The 19,223-nt window shown below is 26.8% G+C and overlaps 1 protein-coding gene across 1 annotated transcript in view; it reads right to left on the reverse strand.

Annotated features, from left to right (window-relative positions):
• LOC135928927 (uncharacterized) overlaps window positions 1-17,547 on the reverse strand; it is a 69,150-nt gene extending 51,603 nt beyond the window's left edge. Inside the window, exon 1 of the mRNA XM_065465377.1 lies at window positions 17,437-17,547. The gene's annotated coding sequence lies outside the window, so the exon portion shown is untranslated. The remainder of the gene's footprint in view (window positions 1-17,436) is intronic.
• Between the last annotated feature and the right edge of the window lie 1,676 nt (window positions 17,548-19,223).

Here is a 19,223-nt window from a genome sequence, read left to right on the forward strand (position 1 = left end):
AATTACTCTCAAATTATTGTTGAATGAGTCATGAAGTCTATTGTACAGACATAAGAATATTATTTTAGAACCCCCCCCCCCAGTGAGATCTCTGTACTAGATAAGGCTTAAGCCAGTTAAATTATTATTGACGAAATCTACACACAATGTTGGCATTTAAAAAGATGAAGCCCTCATAATGAAAAAGTTACAACATATAAATTTTTTCTAAATAATGGTTTATATATATTTTTTTATTGATATCATTTTACGATTCAAATAAATTTAAATTACTATAATTAAAAAATTTCTGGCTGGTGCTGCATTCGCCGTAATTTGTAAAAAAAAACACTAAATTTATTTTTTTTAAATAGGATTGTCACATCGATACTTCTTCCCTGTACCGACATAAAAATTTTGTATCGGCGCCCCTCTTAATTTCGATCCATTCCCAATTTCTACCATTTATTCCTTCAAATATTTTTCCATTAAGCATCACAGCCCAACTCATATTTTATTATATTTACCTGGCCTTTTTGATTCAAAATTAATCCGTATATAGGATTCAAATAAACAAACAATAATGTACTTATTATAAAAAACCTCAAGCTTGAGGGGGGTATTGATTTCAAAAGACCTTTTTTCTTTTAGTGTAAAGAACGAAGCGTAAAAAAAAAAGACTCGAATTACAAACGCTTAATTAAGTTTTGTTTTCGTGGATAATTTTCTAACAAATGATTAAAGCCATATTTTTTTGGTGGAGGAAAATTTTTTCAAAATAAAGGAAAAAAAAATTTTTAATCTTTTTTAAATAAAATATGAAAATCAAATTTTTTTTAAAAAATGCCTTGCGGTGGATGGATGCGTGTAAGTTAGGTATTGAATATATTTTGTTTTGGAAACTGATTTTGATCGTAATCTTGAATATTACTATATTAATTGTAAACTAGCTTTAACTTAAAATACGACTAAAAAATTAAAAAGTATTTCATGTTTTATCAAAATAAAGGCATTGAGATTGAGATATTCATTTTATTCTTCTTCTATATTTCCTCAAAATCATTTATTTTTCTTATCTTTTTTTTTCCTTGCTCTATTGTCTATTCATTATTTTTTCTTATCTTTTACATTCTTATGGTTTTATTTTTTAACTATTAAAAGAAAATAGACTAATATAAAAAAAAAATAGAAAGATCAAAGCAAATAAAAATTCAAAAAAAAAATCACTATATTTCCCATATAGGTAATATATATATATATTTTAAAAAAAATCCAATCCATAAATTAACTATATTATAATAAATCATTAATTACAAAAAAAAAGTAGTGATAGGGTAAATAGCACGGCATACCATGTTGTGGTGAAGGAATGAATAGTATAAATCACTTAATTTGGATCATCGAATTCCTTAAACTGTAACCCCAATTTTTTTTTCTTAAAAGAAAAATAAAATGGGGGCTATTAAAGAAACAAATTTTATGATATCATCTTAACGCTCTAGAAATAGAAGAAATCTTTAAGTTACAAATAAATGATGGCGTTGGCATATGTTCCAAAACTAGAAAAAAGCCAGAAATATATTTAAAAAAAAATTTTTTATATTATATTTAGAATTAAGTTCAAATTATTCAAGAATGGATAAATTAAAGAAAAGAAACGACCATTTTTGGATATCAATTAGGAATTTAATATATTTAAAAAAAAGTTTTTGTTTTTATAATTATGTAGTTGGGAAAAATCAACATGATAGAGTTGTTAAAGTATCAAGATACAAAAATGTGGCATCTGTATCTATATACACTTTTATATAAAGTATCGAATACTATTTTAGAAGTATCGGATCTTTTTAGATACATTTTGATATAATTTTTTTACGTTTTTCTATATTAAAAATAATAGTATTTGAAATTAAATTCATTTAATTAATATGTTCGAGTTCATTTCATTATAAAAACATACCAGTTAAATTCTATTTTACGCAATGGACGACGACATTGTGAAAAATTTCATATTATATTTATAATTTATATTAATTTAAAAAAATAAATTAGGTTTAAATATTGGTATAAATTTTGACGCTAAAATTTTGAATATATATTTTAAAAATGACTGCCGAGATTTCAATACATTTAATGTTTATACCAAAACAAAGTTGTTATTCATTAAATATAACAACCACTCTGCCGTCGAGTGCCCCGGTAGAAAAGGTTTAGTATGACTAAAATTGTCTTTATGGGTAAATTCGGGTGTGCATTAATGATAAAAATTTTGAAATTATTTTATTATTAAAATCTAACTTTAATCTACATTTGTTATAATGTTAGCATCAATGTGTTATTTTTTTCAACTTTAAATCATTTTTTGAGGACGTTTTTTTAACTTTAAAAATTGATTTCCCCGGAAATGTATTCCAGTCTTCTTAGAATACCTATCTTATAAATTGTAGACAATTATGTCCTTTAACCTTTGAGTAATTTATAAATATAAAGAAATCTATGGAAAATTCATATAAATTATATTAAGCTCTAATAATTATGGCAAAATTGTATGAAATTTATAGAGTAGGCATTATAAACATTATGGAATACATTTATGGTAAAATCAAATTCATAAATTTCAAAAAACTTGCTCAAAATGACTCAAACTTGAAAAAATAACTTATGCCGGAAAAAAAACACATTTGCCGCTAACATTTATAGCTGATATCAGCTCAATAAATTTGAATTTAGTAGCTTTGAAAAGTTTCCGAAAAAAGAAACGATGCAAAATGCGTTGGTTAGCTCGAGTCAATTCTGCTATTGAAAAATTACGATCGAACTTATTTATATAACATATGCTCACAAAAGCCTAAATTACGGACCCCCAATTTTTAGGGCCCATCCAAATTTGTATATGACTTTTAAGTCCGAAACGTTCGGGGCCAGGGGTTCCCAGGCAGGGCCTAAAAATCTCCGATATATTATTATGATATTACGAGTAGCTTGTATATCGACAATTAGAATTTGCAGAATATAATTTGAGCCGTTGGTTACTAAAATGTTTTCGAAAAAAAAAAATTTTTGAGTGATCAGCTGATCATTTTTCTGAAAATTTTATAAGGAGGTGTAAACCCATAAGCTTAAAATTACAAACTTTCCAAATATCTCTGGTTCATAAATCTAATTAGTAGATCATCAAATTTTTGTGTCACATAAATTATATTTTTTTAAATAAATTTTTATTAAAAAGAAAAATACATATTTTCCTTCAGGAGTAATTGGATGCACATACCAAATTCTTTTTCAATAAATTTTTTGATAATTAATCAAATAAAATAAATTTAATTTTTTTTTAGTGAGGTCCACCAACTTTGTTTTTAAATAACCGGCTGATATTTATTAATTTGTTCAAAGTGAGTGTTGTTAGACCGGTTTTAAAAACGGTTTACCCAATATTTTAGGCAAAAAAATATCAAGCAAACCTTGAGATTTCGTAAATATATGTCCAACCAAACCTTTCTGTCATCTACAAACAAAATCTCCTGGATTTAACAACACATTTCCCGAGTCCATATTCATATAATTTCAAAACTTATTCAAATCTTCATCATCGTCATAAAATATGATGGGCCCTCGATTGATCATTGAAAACTTAACAGATAAAAAAGAATATTGATCAAAATTCTATCCCGAGTGTTGAGCAGTATATGAATAAAAAAAATGGTCAATGGGTACCTAAACTACATATTTTTAAAAGAAATTTTATAATCGATATAAATCTCATTCTAATTAGCAAAAAGGCACTTAATTTGATTTATGGTAAATATGGATAACATGGAATAACTCGACATCGATATTCACAAACATTTATTTTACTTGATTTATGCTTTTACTAAATCTTTCAATATCCAATTATAAGTATTAATAAAATAATGTATAAATATTTAAAATTACATTAATCCTCTTAATAACATTCTCTCGGGAGACCAGAACATATTTTTTTGTAAGTTTAATAGTGGGCTCGAAAGTAAATTATTATAAAATTTTTCGCGGGAAGAAATGTAATGTTTAACTAAATCAGTAACGCGTCGTTCTGTTCTAATAATTATGCTGCCTTTAATAGTAAGCGAGAAAGTAGAGGCGCGAATATGCATCGCTATGGAGAGGGGCGATATCATGATCTTAATAAATGCATCCTTAGTGGCCTAGTGGAGAATATTTTCGCGCACGTGACTCAAAATTAAATTTAAACGCCTGCTAAAGGGCGTGTTTTATCCTCACTGAGTGACCCGGTGGAAAATCCAACAAATTTCTTATACAATTTTTTTTTTAATTTTATGATAGGAAAAAGGGGAGGAAAGAGGGGAGATTGAGGTAAAGCGCGAAAGTTATAAATTATTAATACCATGCTCATGCATGCATCCTATAAATAATATATTATTTTTTTAAACTTTAATTTAACAACGTGTGGTTTTTTTTAAAATTTATTAGTGAATTTATTATTTAAATTATCAAAATTATTAATAATTATAAGTTATTATTTATTTTATTTTTTTTAAAAAAATACTTATTTATTATTATTGGTATTTAAAGATTCACACTAACATCTATATAGTCTATTTTATATACGAATAAGATAGTATAAGTAAGTGTTAGATAGAAAAGAGAGTAGGTAGTGAAAAAAAATGGAAGTTTGAAAATGGAATGGCATAAATTAAGTAGGAAAAAGGAGAGGAGTGGGAAATAATTATATATTACCATTATATAAATCGTAAAGCTATATTTTAATAAATAAAATCTTAAAGATAGAAATAAAAAATGTGTGTGATGGGGGAGGGGAGGTAAATTTTATCAGGATTTTTCTGTCTATGCTAAGTTGCACAATTATTCAGCTAAAAAAAAAGTAATCTAGTTTTTTTTAAAGGTTTTAGTCATTTAAGTAGTGTTTTTTTCAAAAAAAAAGTAGAGTAATTAAAACATAATAATCGGTAAATATGTAATTTAAATTATGATATTATATCCATGAATGAGAATACTAATTGAATATAAATTGGCATGTGTCCCCTGTCAAATTGAAAAGCCATCTTCCACTAACATATCCGACGGCATTTTGAACCATACCCTACCCTCGTCCAAAATACCGGTTTCAAAAAAAAAAGAAATATTAGCAACTTTATGCAGATACCGATATCTAAATATTTGTAAAATTTCCATCGGATGCTTTGATTTTTCTTAAGACTGAACTTTTTTTTGTACAAACCCGGTTTTAGACAGTGTTGTTAAAATAGCGCGCTACTTTTTTCAGCAGCGGTAGCTTTAGCTGGCTACTTTTTTTAGAAAATAGCGATAGCGGTAGCTGGCTACTAATTTAGAATCAATTTTACATAATAAATACATCTAAAAATTATTAAAATATATTTTTTATTAAATCAAAAATTATAATCCTTTTATTTTCTTTTATTTAATTTTGAAATTTAAATTTATATTTAAAAATATACATTATAAATCTAGTTAGCATTATAAATCTAGTTATTAAAAATGTGTGAGATTGTTGAAGATAGTGAAATTTCTTTGGAAAATGAGAAAAATATAGATTATCCTTTCCCAAAATTCAAAAAATACTTTAATCTTGAAGAAAAAATTACTACTGGATATCGGTTTCGATGCAAAGAGAAGAGAGATAGAAGAGAAGAGAAGAGAAGACCGAGAAGAGAAGAAGAAGAAGAGAAGAGAAGAGAAGAAGAAGAACGAAGAGAAGAGACGAACTGAAGAAGAAGAAGAAGAGAAGAAGAGAAGAAGAAGATAGAAGAAGAAGAAGAAGAGAAGAAGAAGAAGAGAAGAAGAAGAGAAGAAGAAGAAGAAGAAGAAGAAGATAGACGAGAAGATAGAGAAGAGAAGAAGAAGACAGAAGAGAAGAGAAGAGAAGAGAAGAGAAGAGCAGAGAAGAGAAGAAAGGCATTAAGAAAAGGTCAAAATTTTATTTTTATTTTCTATTATACAATTATAAAAAATGAATGATTTATTGCTTGATTAGCCATAATTTAAATTGGCTTAATTTACAACTCAATCTATAATATTAATATATAATATTAATACAAAATTAAATTCAAAATTAATATATTATTAATTACCTTGTGTATAATAATTATATTTTTAAAATCTTTATTACCATAATTTAATGCTATTTTAATATTTTTTTATAAATGAATCTAAATCTCAGATAAATTTAAATTTTGAAAATTAAATAGGTATTTTTCTTCTATTATAATTAATACAATCGCTTTATATAAATTAGATTTCCAGATCTGTATAATGATGATAATGTAATAGCTGCTATCGTTCATCCTAGTTTCAAGTTAAATTGGCTATACATTAATTTGACTGAATCTAAATGGCAACTTGATAGGCTGATGGTAACATTAAAAAATGCCATGCCTAACCACGATACTAATACTATAGCAAGATCGAAACCGCGGCCTTCCATAGACGATTTTTTTAAAATAAATAATAATAATATTATTGAACCTCTAGATTATATTTATTAAATCTAAAAATACCCATTTAAATATCTTTGATAATTTTTTCCATATAAAAAGTGTGTTTATTAAATTTAATACTTCGTTGCCCTCAAGTGCTAGTGCTGAACGATTATTTAGTATGGCAAAGCTTATACTTTCTAATCATCGCTCTAGATTTGAAAATGACAGTACCGAAATGTTATTATTATTAAAGTGCAATAATAAATAAATTATATATATATATATATGTAACAAATTATAGTCATGTTTTTTTTATACCAATATTTTATTTGTGGAAATAAAGTTAAAATAAAGTTACGTAAAAAATATTTTAAAAAAAATCCAAATAGCGTAAAAAGTAGCTAATAGCGCGCTACTCATTTGAAAACGATAGCGATAGCGCGCTACTTTTAAAAGTAGCGTTTAACAACACTGGAATTAGAGCTGTCATATTAATAAAATTTATAGATACTCCGATTTGACTAGAAATAATCAGCCGTTTTGGGAGGAAATCCTTTTGAAATCTATCATTTGAAGGTCGGGATCCAAATTGAAACCCACAAAAGAAGCTTTAAGCTGTATTTGCTATGCCAACACTTTTTGCTTAATTTTCTTTTTCATTATACATTTGTAAATTGTAATCATTAGCATAAAAAAGAGAAAAATTAAAAACCTATTTTGAGGAAAGAAGATTTTTATTGAAATGATAAAAACAAATTTCTAGTGGCTCATAAGGTACACATTTGGAGAACCTTACCACACATACGCTCAAGGACGTTGGCTAAGTTGAGAATTAATATGAAAAAGTTTTGAAAGTAAAAAAAAAGGGAAAAAGAAATGGGGTCACCAAAAATGGAAATTAATAATATATTTCAAACCAAATTAAACTAAAATTGTAAGCTGTAAAATCATATTTATTTAACATATATATATTTAATACACTATAATATTACTATGTATAGAAAAAAAATACTTAACCATAAATGTAAATAAAAAAAATGTAATTATATTTATTTAATAAATACATTATTTATTAAATGTACCTAGTTCAAGATCTAAAAAAAAGAAGATAAATGAAAAGGTGCAAATGGATGGACAATGGGGCACAAAAGTAAGATAGATAGGTAACATTGATTAAATTTTAATATTAATTTAATATAAAATAATATAATATAATATAAAATTTCAGTATAATATAAAGATTATATGTATAAGATATATAGGGTAAACAAAACAAAGGTATATTATTATCACGTGTCATATTAAAAAGCGCTTCGACCTTGAATATTGTGATTGTTGGATATAACAGAATTTTCCCTCATTCCCATCATCATATTGGGAAAAACAAATTACAGGGGGAATCCCCATGCGGGGAACCATCCACGGTTTTGGGTAGATCGCGATTTACCTGTATGCATAACTAGATCAACTACTAGTTATTTAAATGTCTACTAGATTTTAAAAGCATATGAAATGGAGTTTGAAACAGGAAGCTAAAACTACTCTTCTAAAATATATAGGAATCAGAAACACAAAATTTCTAGGAATCCCATCCATAACGGGTTTCAACAATGAAAATATTTTTTAAATAATTACATTGTTCGAAATGAGTTGTTTTTTTTGTTCGCTGCCTTTAAAATAGTTTGAAAGCGAAAACAAAGCCCTTGAAACCGTTTTAAAATCTAAAAAACAGGAAATAGATTCAGTTTTTTTTAAAAAAAAATATTGAGAATCGGAACTAGACCCATTTGTATTTTAAACATGAGTGAATTATGTGTATGAAGCCTCTCTAAGTTTAATATTTTAATCGTAAACGGTAACAAAATCTGGCGAGGTAAGAAGAGTGCAAAAAAAAATACGAATGGCGGATACGAGATTGAAGAAATCTTCTAGCCACTAGTGTTTTAGGGGCTAAATAATTATCAAAATCCTACTGTGACTGGATTCATAGTAAGGTCGGAATAGGACTTTTGGTCAATATATCTGATTTAACGGCTTCCGACAAATCATTCATAGTGGCATTTTTATAAAGCTCCAAATCCTTAAATTTTTGACTATTTACTTCATACATATATGTGTATAACGTCCTTAATTTTATCTTAAAGTTGTCTCTAAAATTATACAATTAAAAATAAAATATAAAATAAAATAAAATTCATACAAATTATCTTTACGCATTTTTTACGGAATGCATAGCATAGTACCATAAACAACATAAGTAAGCGTGATTAGTTTTTTTTATAAATTAAATTGACATTTGCTAAGATCAAACGCAAATGTGAATGACCATTTTAATCTCCTCCTGGACAATACCTCAAAACTTTGACTTAAAACTAATCAGAATTGTAGATAAAGTAATAGTTTTTTGTAAGATGTGAATATCAAGAAAAGCTCCATTTTTATCATAATTTTTCGATTTATTAATTCATTTCGAAATTTCGCACAAATACGTTAAAATGTAATTTTTTTTACGATTAACAATCTTTAGAAATATAGGGTTCCCGATTTATTTTCAAACATTTTCTTTTTCCTTTTATGAGTTCGTTTTAACATCACGCCAGAACATGAAAAAACCCAAATTCTCTTTGCCTGTATTTAAAAAAAAATCATATCAATGTGCGTTCTTCCCGGCAAATTCCAGAATTGGCAGAATAAGTATCCTATAAATTGCAGACAATCACGCGATGTTCCTGACTATAGTTGGGTATACATTGAGGCGCGAATTTATTTATGCGCTTCAAAGCAAGATGAAAATTTTCCTGATAAAAAGGGGACTAAAAATTAAAATTAACCAACTATAACCTTTGAGTCACTTTTAGTAATCATGGTCCAACTCAAAGAAATTGCTGCCACAACAGCTGATTTATATTAATACAATCCTTTCGGTAAATAATTCCTTCTCAAATTTCATTCATATAATAAAAAATATATGAATATTCTAGAATATAGGAGTAAAAGATTTTTTAACGTGGTAAAGATAGAACACTGTGATACATAACGGACGATATATAGATATATTTTTTAATAAACAAATCATATAAATACGCTGCTGAAAAATCGAATCCAAATAAGCTTGTTAGCTCGATTTTTTTAAAAAACAGCTGATCTAATAATTTAGCTCCCAAAAAAAATAAAAGCTTCGAGATTTCGCTCATAGATGGCAGAAAGGTTTTGGACATCTGTTAAAAAAATATCGAGGCTTGCGTATTATTATTTTGGCTAAAATCTTAATTTAAAATTTGGTAAATCGTCCGACACTAATCTAAGTTTCCTTGTCATCATTTCCGTTTTTGTAATTTAACAATTTTCTGGTCAACCGGATTGATCACTTTTCTTTTCAAACAACATTATGTGTAGGCATGATTATATAATAAGAACGATTTTAGTTTGTTTTTTTTTCGTTAATATATACAATAAAATATGGAAATAAGTTATAAAATGTAAATTATTGTGATAAAAAAAATTCTAATATTCATAAACAGCAATAAAAACTAATATGTAAATTTTTTGAGATTAAAATAAATAATATAAGCTGGGAATTCGACTTTATCTACAGATGCGTGACCACGCGTTCCCGAAAAAATCCGCTAAGCATTAAAGGGGCAAATAAATTTATATCTGCTATCTTCAAAACTGAGCTATATTTTCAAAAAAACACCCTAACTGGTGTGTTTTTAGCTAAAAAGTAGGTTTAGCTTAAAATCGGAAAATAGAGCAATTAATCACCAAATTATAATCGTCATACTATAAGGAACAATAAATGGTCGATTTAAAGTAAAAAGGGGGGGAAGGGTATTCCTTTATAAAAAAAAGTTGGCATATATCAGCTGATTTATCATGATGATTCGTCCATTCGTAGCCATTATCCATATATATTGACCAAAACAACTTCCTTAAATGTGATTGCTAGGGAGCCCAGATGCGGCAATAACGAAATTGAACATAGACAAAATGAATTAGAATAAATTTGAAATGGGCCCGAGGAATGTTATTCTTATGTATTATAGAATGTTATCAAATGATTTATGTTTTAATGATTTAAAGATTTGCTATAAGAAAACAGATTTTCTAAAACTTTACGAGTTGATGAGAATTAAAAAAGACGTGTTTAAGAGAAGAATATATAAATAAAAAGTGCAAAAGGTTTGCTCATACCGAAAATGGCATTATTTGAATTTTTTGGAACATTCGCATTCGAAACTCGAGATGTTAAACGGCTCGATTTGAACAGGTTTATACGGCTAACTCAATATTTTAGCCATAACAATATTACGCAAACCTGAGGCTTAGTCTTGGCGGTTTTTAAAAATCGACTCAAATCGAGCCGTCTAACAACACTATTCGAATCGTTTAATCACATAAGATAAAAAAAATATAAAAAATCCCTTATTCTCCGATTCAAATAATTTAATCGTGAATCCTCCCTCCATCTTAGACAAAAAAAAATAATATTTAATTCATTGTGTATATTAAAAATCAGGGTGTAATTATACCAACAATCATACTAGGGGGAAAAAAATAATGTTCTGTCTAAGCAATTATTTTATTATAATATTTTAATGCGATTATTAGACGAATTCAATGTCAATCAATCCCTCCCCCTTTCTCCTCCTTTTCCCTTACTTAAAATAAAAAATGATGAAATGCAACTTTATAAACTATAATTCAACTTTTCTTCGTTGTATATTGAGTTAACTAACATTCATTGGTTATCTCATAATCCATCAAATTTTTGTAATTACACTCTGACAAATTTTTTATCCATGAAAGTCATAAGAGATTTACTTGTAAAAGATTTTGGCATTTTTATGTAAAAGGTTACGAAAATTTTCTTTTTCTTTTTTCAAAAATTTGTTTTTATAATGGCTCGATTTGAGACGATTTTTAAAAACGGCTAACTCAATATTTTATTCAGAAAAATATTACGTAAGCCTGAAGATCTTGCTCGCTCATATAGATAGCACAAAGACCTATACTCTATTAGCGAGACGCTATGGCAATATTTTACTGGCTAAAATATTGAGTTCGTCGTTTTTAAAAATCGGCTTAACTATAAGGATTCATTATTGTGAGAGTAGTTCTTGTGGGAAAAAAAAATCTTCTCGCTTTTCCTGCTAATTCTTATAACCCTGCATTCGCAGGTAGGGAGGGCGAATTCGGGGTAAAATAGCATCTTAAAAAGTGTGTATCATTGCCGTTAAGGTGTTAAATAATTGATCTTAATAATAACCAGAGTTGTTAAAGGATCTAGATACAAGTATCTAGATCTGTATCTAGATAGATTTTTGATTAAAATATCTGTATCTATATATTATTTTAGACAATGTATCTGTATCTAGATCCATTTAAAAAGTATCTTTTAACAACTCTGATAATAACATATAAATAATTTTAGTGCAATATATGTTATTATTATTATTATCATTTTAAAAAAAAATAGATTATATAATATGGTTCAAGTTCGAGGAGAAGCAAAAATACTATTAAGAAAAAATCAATTAATTGCAGACATTTTTATCGATTTCAAATGTGAGATAAGATAGGTGGTAAAATAGTAAGGTATACATTACCTATAATATAATTATTACACATTTTACGGAAAAATAACCTTCATTTTTTTACAAATACAAAATATTTAGGTAATAAAATACTTAATCTGCCAAAATATAATTATAACGAAAAATAAAATTTTCAAAAACCGTATATCATCTTCTTTTCAATTTTATTTCGGTTCGCGATTTTCACCAAAATCATTTCATGCGGTATACGGTAGAACTCGGCATTCTAACTTCTAACAAATGATTGTGAATCACGTTATTCATCGGAATCCTTAATGATCGTAATTAATCTTAATTTTAAGATTAACTATAAAATATACCTGTTTACTTAAAATTCAAAAATCTCAAGTCCAATAAGGAAATTTTAAAAATAGCAAAGATTTATAGTTACGTTATTGTATTAATCTCGCTATAAAAACTAAGTTTTTTTGTTAATTGCTCAGGAATTAAAGATTAAATTCGTAAAAATATTCTTTGAAAATTATATTAAAAAAAGACCTTTGGAAATCTAAGAAAACTATCCTTTATAATGATTGAACAGATAAAATTTTACCTTGCTCGAAAAGAGATTGTATATGAATAGAGATTATGAATGATTTTATAAATACATGGATCTTTCCTTTTCCGACTTCATAAAGGGAAAAGTATAAAAGTGAAAGAGTGTTGGATTGGAGTGAACCAGAATTATGAAGGAATTCGAATATTTTCAATTTTTTTAAAAAAAAAGAAGAATATAAAATATCTAGGGTAATTTTTGTAAAATTTATTATTGATTTTGATTTAATAAAATACACAATTAATTAATCCATCATTTTTACAAAATATCGAAAGCTCTAATAGTGTTATATTATATATCAGATCAAAAAAATGCTTTTTGGGAGGAAAAAATAAAATATAATAATATTAACATTATTATATAAAGAAAAATAAAATAATAAATTACATTACATTACTATAAAATAAATCTATTTGTATTTTTATTTTTATAAAATGTACCATTGAAATGATATTATTTTTTATCTTGACATCTGTTTTTTTTTAAATAATATTTTTAATTTATAACTAACAAGACACTTGACTTGATTATTGCCAGTGCTAGAATTACTCATCTTTTGTTCTCCGGCGAAAAAAAATATGTATAATAGAGGTCGGCGAGGCCCGAATTGACTTGCGGGAATTTTTGAAAAGATTTTCCGACCCGTAAAATAATTTTGTACGATGGGCCCCCAGGCCCCAAATTTATTATGATGGAAAAAATAAGTAAATTTGCAAAATTCTAAGATTTTAAAAAAAATCGAACCTCCGGTCAAAAATCTAATGAATGTAGGGTGTAATAAGCCCCAATCTCTAAATTCATAATTATAGCCTATCTCCTTTATTTTGAATTTGATATAATAAGATAAACTAAAATATATGAAATATAATATATTCTAAGATAAGGCTGCTGGAGATTTTTGATCTTAACTTTTTATGTAATATGTAGCACATCTGGGCTTCTATAGACTCCACTAAAACAGTAGCGGATTACCTAATAATTCCTACTCAAAAAAATCAGACGGTGTGATACACTTTGTTAAAGATGGAAATTTCCGGAGAAAATAAAATCAGAGAAATTTCCTAGGAAAATTGGGTAAACCCGAGAAAATATAGGAAAATTACATAAGGAAATAATGAATCTTTGCAAGAATGTGACTTAATTCATGTTATCGAATAAGACAATATTAACAGCACTAACACTGTCATTTAAAAAATTTATTTTATTTGTTAAAAATATCGCATTTCATATCAAAAATTGATAAAACACTATATATTCATTCGTTATCAATGATAATTGAGGTAGTACTTTTTTTACTTGATCTAGTTGAGGTAGTACCACTTTCACTTGATATAGAAGAATACAAACATCTAGCATCAAAACAATTTTAAACTATATATACGCTAAAGCTTTATCGTTTCTAATGGAAATTTCAATAAATTCCTCGATGCAATTTAATTCATAGGTATAAAAAATTATAAAATAACCTTGATCCTGAGAAGTTAAAATTTCTATTTCCAGAGTACTAGAAAATTGAATACATGATATGACATAAGCTGTCATTTTGGTATGATTCGGAAATGTACATTTAAGGTTAAAAAAGGACTTATATAAACTACGTGCTATAAAAAAAATATACATGGAGGTCACATAGAATTTGTCAGATTCAGTCATTGGTTTGTTATTATTGCATATTTAAAAAATATATAACCGGTGAATTTTACCGAGGAATATAAATATTGAGAATTTTCCCGGGGTATACCTTACATTTACATTTATACCTCGTTGAATGTCATGGAAACCATTCACCATTTTTTGCCCAACCTAAACTGATTCTCTCTTTATTTATTTTAGGGAAAATTAATTATACTCTGTCCCACATACGGGATTCGTAAATCAAAGATTTCTTTTTGAGGGACTTTTCTTTTTTTTTTCAAATTCATTCATAATTTTTTATTTATTATTTTTAAAGTGTGTGACTTTTTTTAAATCTCGACATATTCACCAAACTAACAAATTCCATGTGCATGGCTGGCGCCGTCTAATGAATCGTAACTTTATAAAACAATCTTCTCTTTTTCACTTAATCTTTGTTTTTATTTGTGGGGAAAAGGAAATTGGGAGAAAGTTTGGAGGGGGGGGGGGGGGGGGGGGTGTTTTAAAAGAAAAAATTAATATTTAATATTTTTTTTAAAAAAAATACAAAAGGTATCTTTATTATTGTTCACTAGTTTTTCATATTCATATTTTATTAATAAACGGGAGAAAAAAATATTCATTGATTATTTAATGAGAGCAGTTAGTAGTAGATAGAACTAGTGTTTCAAAATCGCTCCATTTGAGCTGATTTTAAAAAAACGATCGCTATATAGAACCATTCATAATGTGATTTCAATTTTTTTTTCAATTAAAAATTCATAATAATTTGTAAGTATTTTTTAGAAAAAAAAACTCTTATAGCAAAAATTAAATATTAAGTTTCAAATGGTGAAATTGGCGTTATGCGAAAATGACAATTACTTGAAATGTTTAATAATAGAATAAATAAATAAATAAAAACTTGCCATAGTTAAAATCATTTCGTCTTTGCGTAACCATTGATATACATATCAAATATAAAAAGTGGAAATGAACTCAGAAAAGGAGGTGAATGCATGATTCATAAATGTTGTATCTGGTATATTATTAAAATTCACTTTTATAAAAAGCATTTGCATCTATATCAGATACATTCTTCAGAGTGTATCAATATTTATATACATCTTATGATGTAATTGTATCTATATCCTCTTTTTAAAAAAATTTACAACCCTTATACTTGTAGAGAAGGCCGTATGTCCATTCCATTTACATAACAAAGAAAATGGAAATCCAAATTATTTGCTTTAAGAAAAGGGAAATACAAATGTAATCTTCTAGTTCATTTAAAAATATTTTTTAACAACCCTTGTACTTGTAGAGAAGATAATATGTCCATTCCATTCACATAACAAAAAGAAAAGAAATCCAAATGTTAAATATGCTAAAAAAGGGGGGGAATTGCAGATTTAATATTAGGGTAAATAAAAGAATATTCAAATCAATCTTTCTTAGAAGGAGAAAAAAGTAAGAAATCCTATAAGAAAGGTGAATTCTTTTTTTTACAAATGGGACTTTTGAAAGGTGTAAGATATATTTCCTGTACTCAAAAGGGAAAAAAAATAGCATCTCCATAATTTGAGGGCTTTTGATGCTCTTGCATCTGTAAAAATATGGCTTGTCTCTATGATAACTATGGGGGTGCCAGTTATATTATACCTCCTTCAAATAAATTCCTCTCAAGCTATTGTAAAGTTTATATAATTTCTAAGGAATGCCATCTAAGTTAACTATTTTGAAAATGAATAAAATATAAAAAAATAAATTAGTGTTCTGCAGAGATATCAATTTCATGGTCAAGATTTATAAAAATAATTACAACCCAGCCCAGATGTAAAAGAAAAATTTTTGTGACCCCGATTTATCTAAAAAAATATTTGATGGCCCACATTTATGAAAAAAATATTTGACTTGGATTTAAAAAATATATATCTATTAAGCATATTAATGTCTGTTTTGCATGTTTTTAATAACTTTTAAAACTTATCTCCTTTATTTTAAAATGATAATAACAATAATTTTTTATTTAATACCAAAAAAAGTAGTGAAATACTAGGTGTAGGTATAAAATTTATAATTTCACTAAAATATAATTATAATTAGTTGAATAATTTGCAAATTACCATAATTTTATAAACCTGTTAAGTATTTTTTTATGATTGATAAAATGATATGAAATAGAAATATACAAATGAATGAATGTGATATATCATTCTATAATACAACAATTTTTAATTATATTTCATTTATTCAATTTAAATTTTAATATATAAGTTACGATTTAAAATAGTTGGCCAAGTCCAGGTATTTAAAAAAAATCATAATAAATTCATATTTTTGATAAAAAAAATTTTAAACCTAGCCTGGGCATTGAAAAAAATTGTAACCCATCTTAGCTTGAGTTTTTTAATTTAAATTATGACCCAGCCCATATAACTAGGATGGGTTTAGGGCCAGACTTTTAGATCAGATATTTTAAGCTTTGAGTTTTATTGTTAGCTATCATCATTTTGTATATTTTAATATCATATTTATATCCCAAAATCATGATCAAGCTATGCAAGAATCTATGTTTCCCAGATAATTATAAATATTAATTTGAAATGCTTCATATATTGTAAATTGTATCATGTTAAATTTTAAATAATAATGTAAATAAATTATCTAAAAAAAATTTGATTTAAGAGTTTCATTTTTGTATCACATTTTCACAAAAGAGGAGCACTAATAAAATTTGATTTTAGTAGTAGTTTTCTATCAAAATAAAATGGAATACATTCCCACACAAAAGGAGGAGAAAGTGGGTAGTGGCCCTGGGACACCAAAATTATCATATAGGGGTCACCAAATATTTCCTCTTATACATTTAAAAGTGAATTATATTTTTTAAAAATCATAAATAACTACTTGTTCATGTTTTATAATTTATTCAAAGCTTATGTAAATATGAATTTTTTATAGGGCCAACAAATTTAACCCTGGGTAGCCAAAAGTCTTATCAAGATCCTAAGTGTGTAGGCATATTCTCCACTAAGATAATAATGACATTAATTATTTTATACACTTTTATTTTAAAATCATGAATTGTATAAAGAAAATATTTTATATATATATAAAAATAAGAATAAAAATTTAATATTTAATATCTACTACAATGATATAGATAAAACAAATAATATATATATATATAATATATGATACGGAATATAATTAATCTTTTAAAATATACCTTTTAATGAATATTATATAGAAAGTCATATGATTTTATAAGAATGAATGGATTAGAGAATTTTGTGCTAAAGATTTTTGAGTTTAAAATTTAAAAAAGAGAAGAACTAAATTACGAAACGGTAATAAGGAACTTTTATTTTTTTTGTGAACCTGGTTAAAAACGACAACCTTAACAAACTGTTTCAGTCAATCATTGTCAAAAAAAAAGCAAATTTAGAAATCAAGCTTATAAGAATTTTGATTTCTAAGATGTGACTTATTTTTAAAATCTTTTGTTTAAATTATTTATGATTTGTATAATGTTATGATCTGCTATAGTTAAGATTTCTAGACTGAAGAAAATGAGTAAATATTGATATTTCAGGAATAATTTAAAATAAAATATTATAATTTATTTTACAATTTTGTAATTAGAAATATGTACATGGAATTAGAAATATATTATGTAATATTTTTAATAAATCCAATGTGCTGCATGCCTATTTGATTATACAAAACTACGTTAACACCAAAGTCTTATGTGTGAGTTATCATTCAGGGGCGTCGCTAGCCTTTACAATCTCAGGGGGCTCAACTAAAAAAAAATTTACGGGGGACGAAGCCCCCAAACCCTCTAATTTCCAGGCCTTCGGTGCGCTTTTGCCAGGGCTTCTCGATCTAGAAAAGGCTTTCGATAGAATCCCAAGAAAACTTATTTGGTGGGTGCTACGCCACAAAAAGGTTCCCGAAAAATATATAAGAATAATACATGATATGTATATGGGCCATACAAAAATGGTCCGTAACACAATAGGTACTTCAGCAGGCTTCATAATAGCCGAAGGAGTTCATCAAGGGTCGGCTCTCAGCCCACTATTCTTCATTACAGTAATAGATGTATTAGCACAGTCTATACCTCAAACAGTCCCGTGGAATATGATATTTACAGATGATATTGTGATACTTGCCGAATCTAAGGATTAAATGTGAGTTGGATAAATATCTTAGAAAGGCACGGATTAAAAGTAAATAGAGAAAAGACGGAATATATGGTGATAGGAGGAGATGAAACAGAGATTATTGATATAAATGAATGGCAGATATCGGCAATTGAAAGCTGCAAATATTTGGGTTCCACTATACAAACAAACGGCACAATAGAAAAAGAGGTAAAGAGTAAAATTAATAAAGGGTGGTTAAAGTGGAGAACTTTATCTGGAGTGCTATTTGACAAAAGAATCCCACACAAATTAAAGGGAAAAATTTACAGTTCCATAGTAAAACCAACTATTCTTTAAAATTCGGAAACATGGCCAACCAAAGAATCGGACGAGAGAAGTCTACAAACTATGGAGATAAGAATGCTGAAGATGATTGCTGGGGTAACAAGAAAAGATAAAGTAAGAATACTAAGTAGTTTAAAGGTAGTGCCCATTAAGACTAAGTTAATGGTAAACAGACTTAGGTAGTATGGGCACACAATGAGAAGGCCTATGAACTACATAGGAAATAAAGTTGAGAGTTTGGAAGTTATGGGCAAACGTATAAGAGGAAGACCAAAACTTCAATGGGGCCATAAAGTTAGAGACAATATAAAGAAGTATAAATTAGATAAAAGAGATTATATGAATAACATAAAGTGGAGAGAGATGTTGAAGGAGCTTACCACCAGAAAAGGTGAAAGCTAAAGAGAAAAAAAAATTATATTAATAAAAAATAAACTAGCATATAAATAATTAAAACAATACAAGACATAAAAATAAAATTTTTTAATAAAACATCTATTTATTACAATATAAAGTATTT

This window comes from Gordionus sp. m RMFG-2023, chromosome 4 (assembly GCF_954871325.1).
Source record: "Gordionus sp. m RMFG-2023 chromosome 4, tfGorSpeb1-WG-v2, whole genome shotgun sequence".
In the NCBI taxonomy this organism is placed as follows: domain Eukaryota; kingdom Metazoa; phylum Nematomorpha; class Gordioida; order Chordodea; family Parachordodidae; genus Gordionus; species Gordionus sp. m RMFG-2023.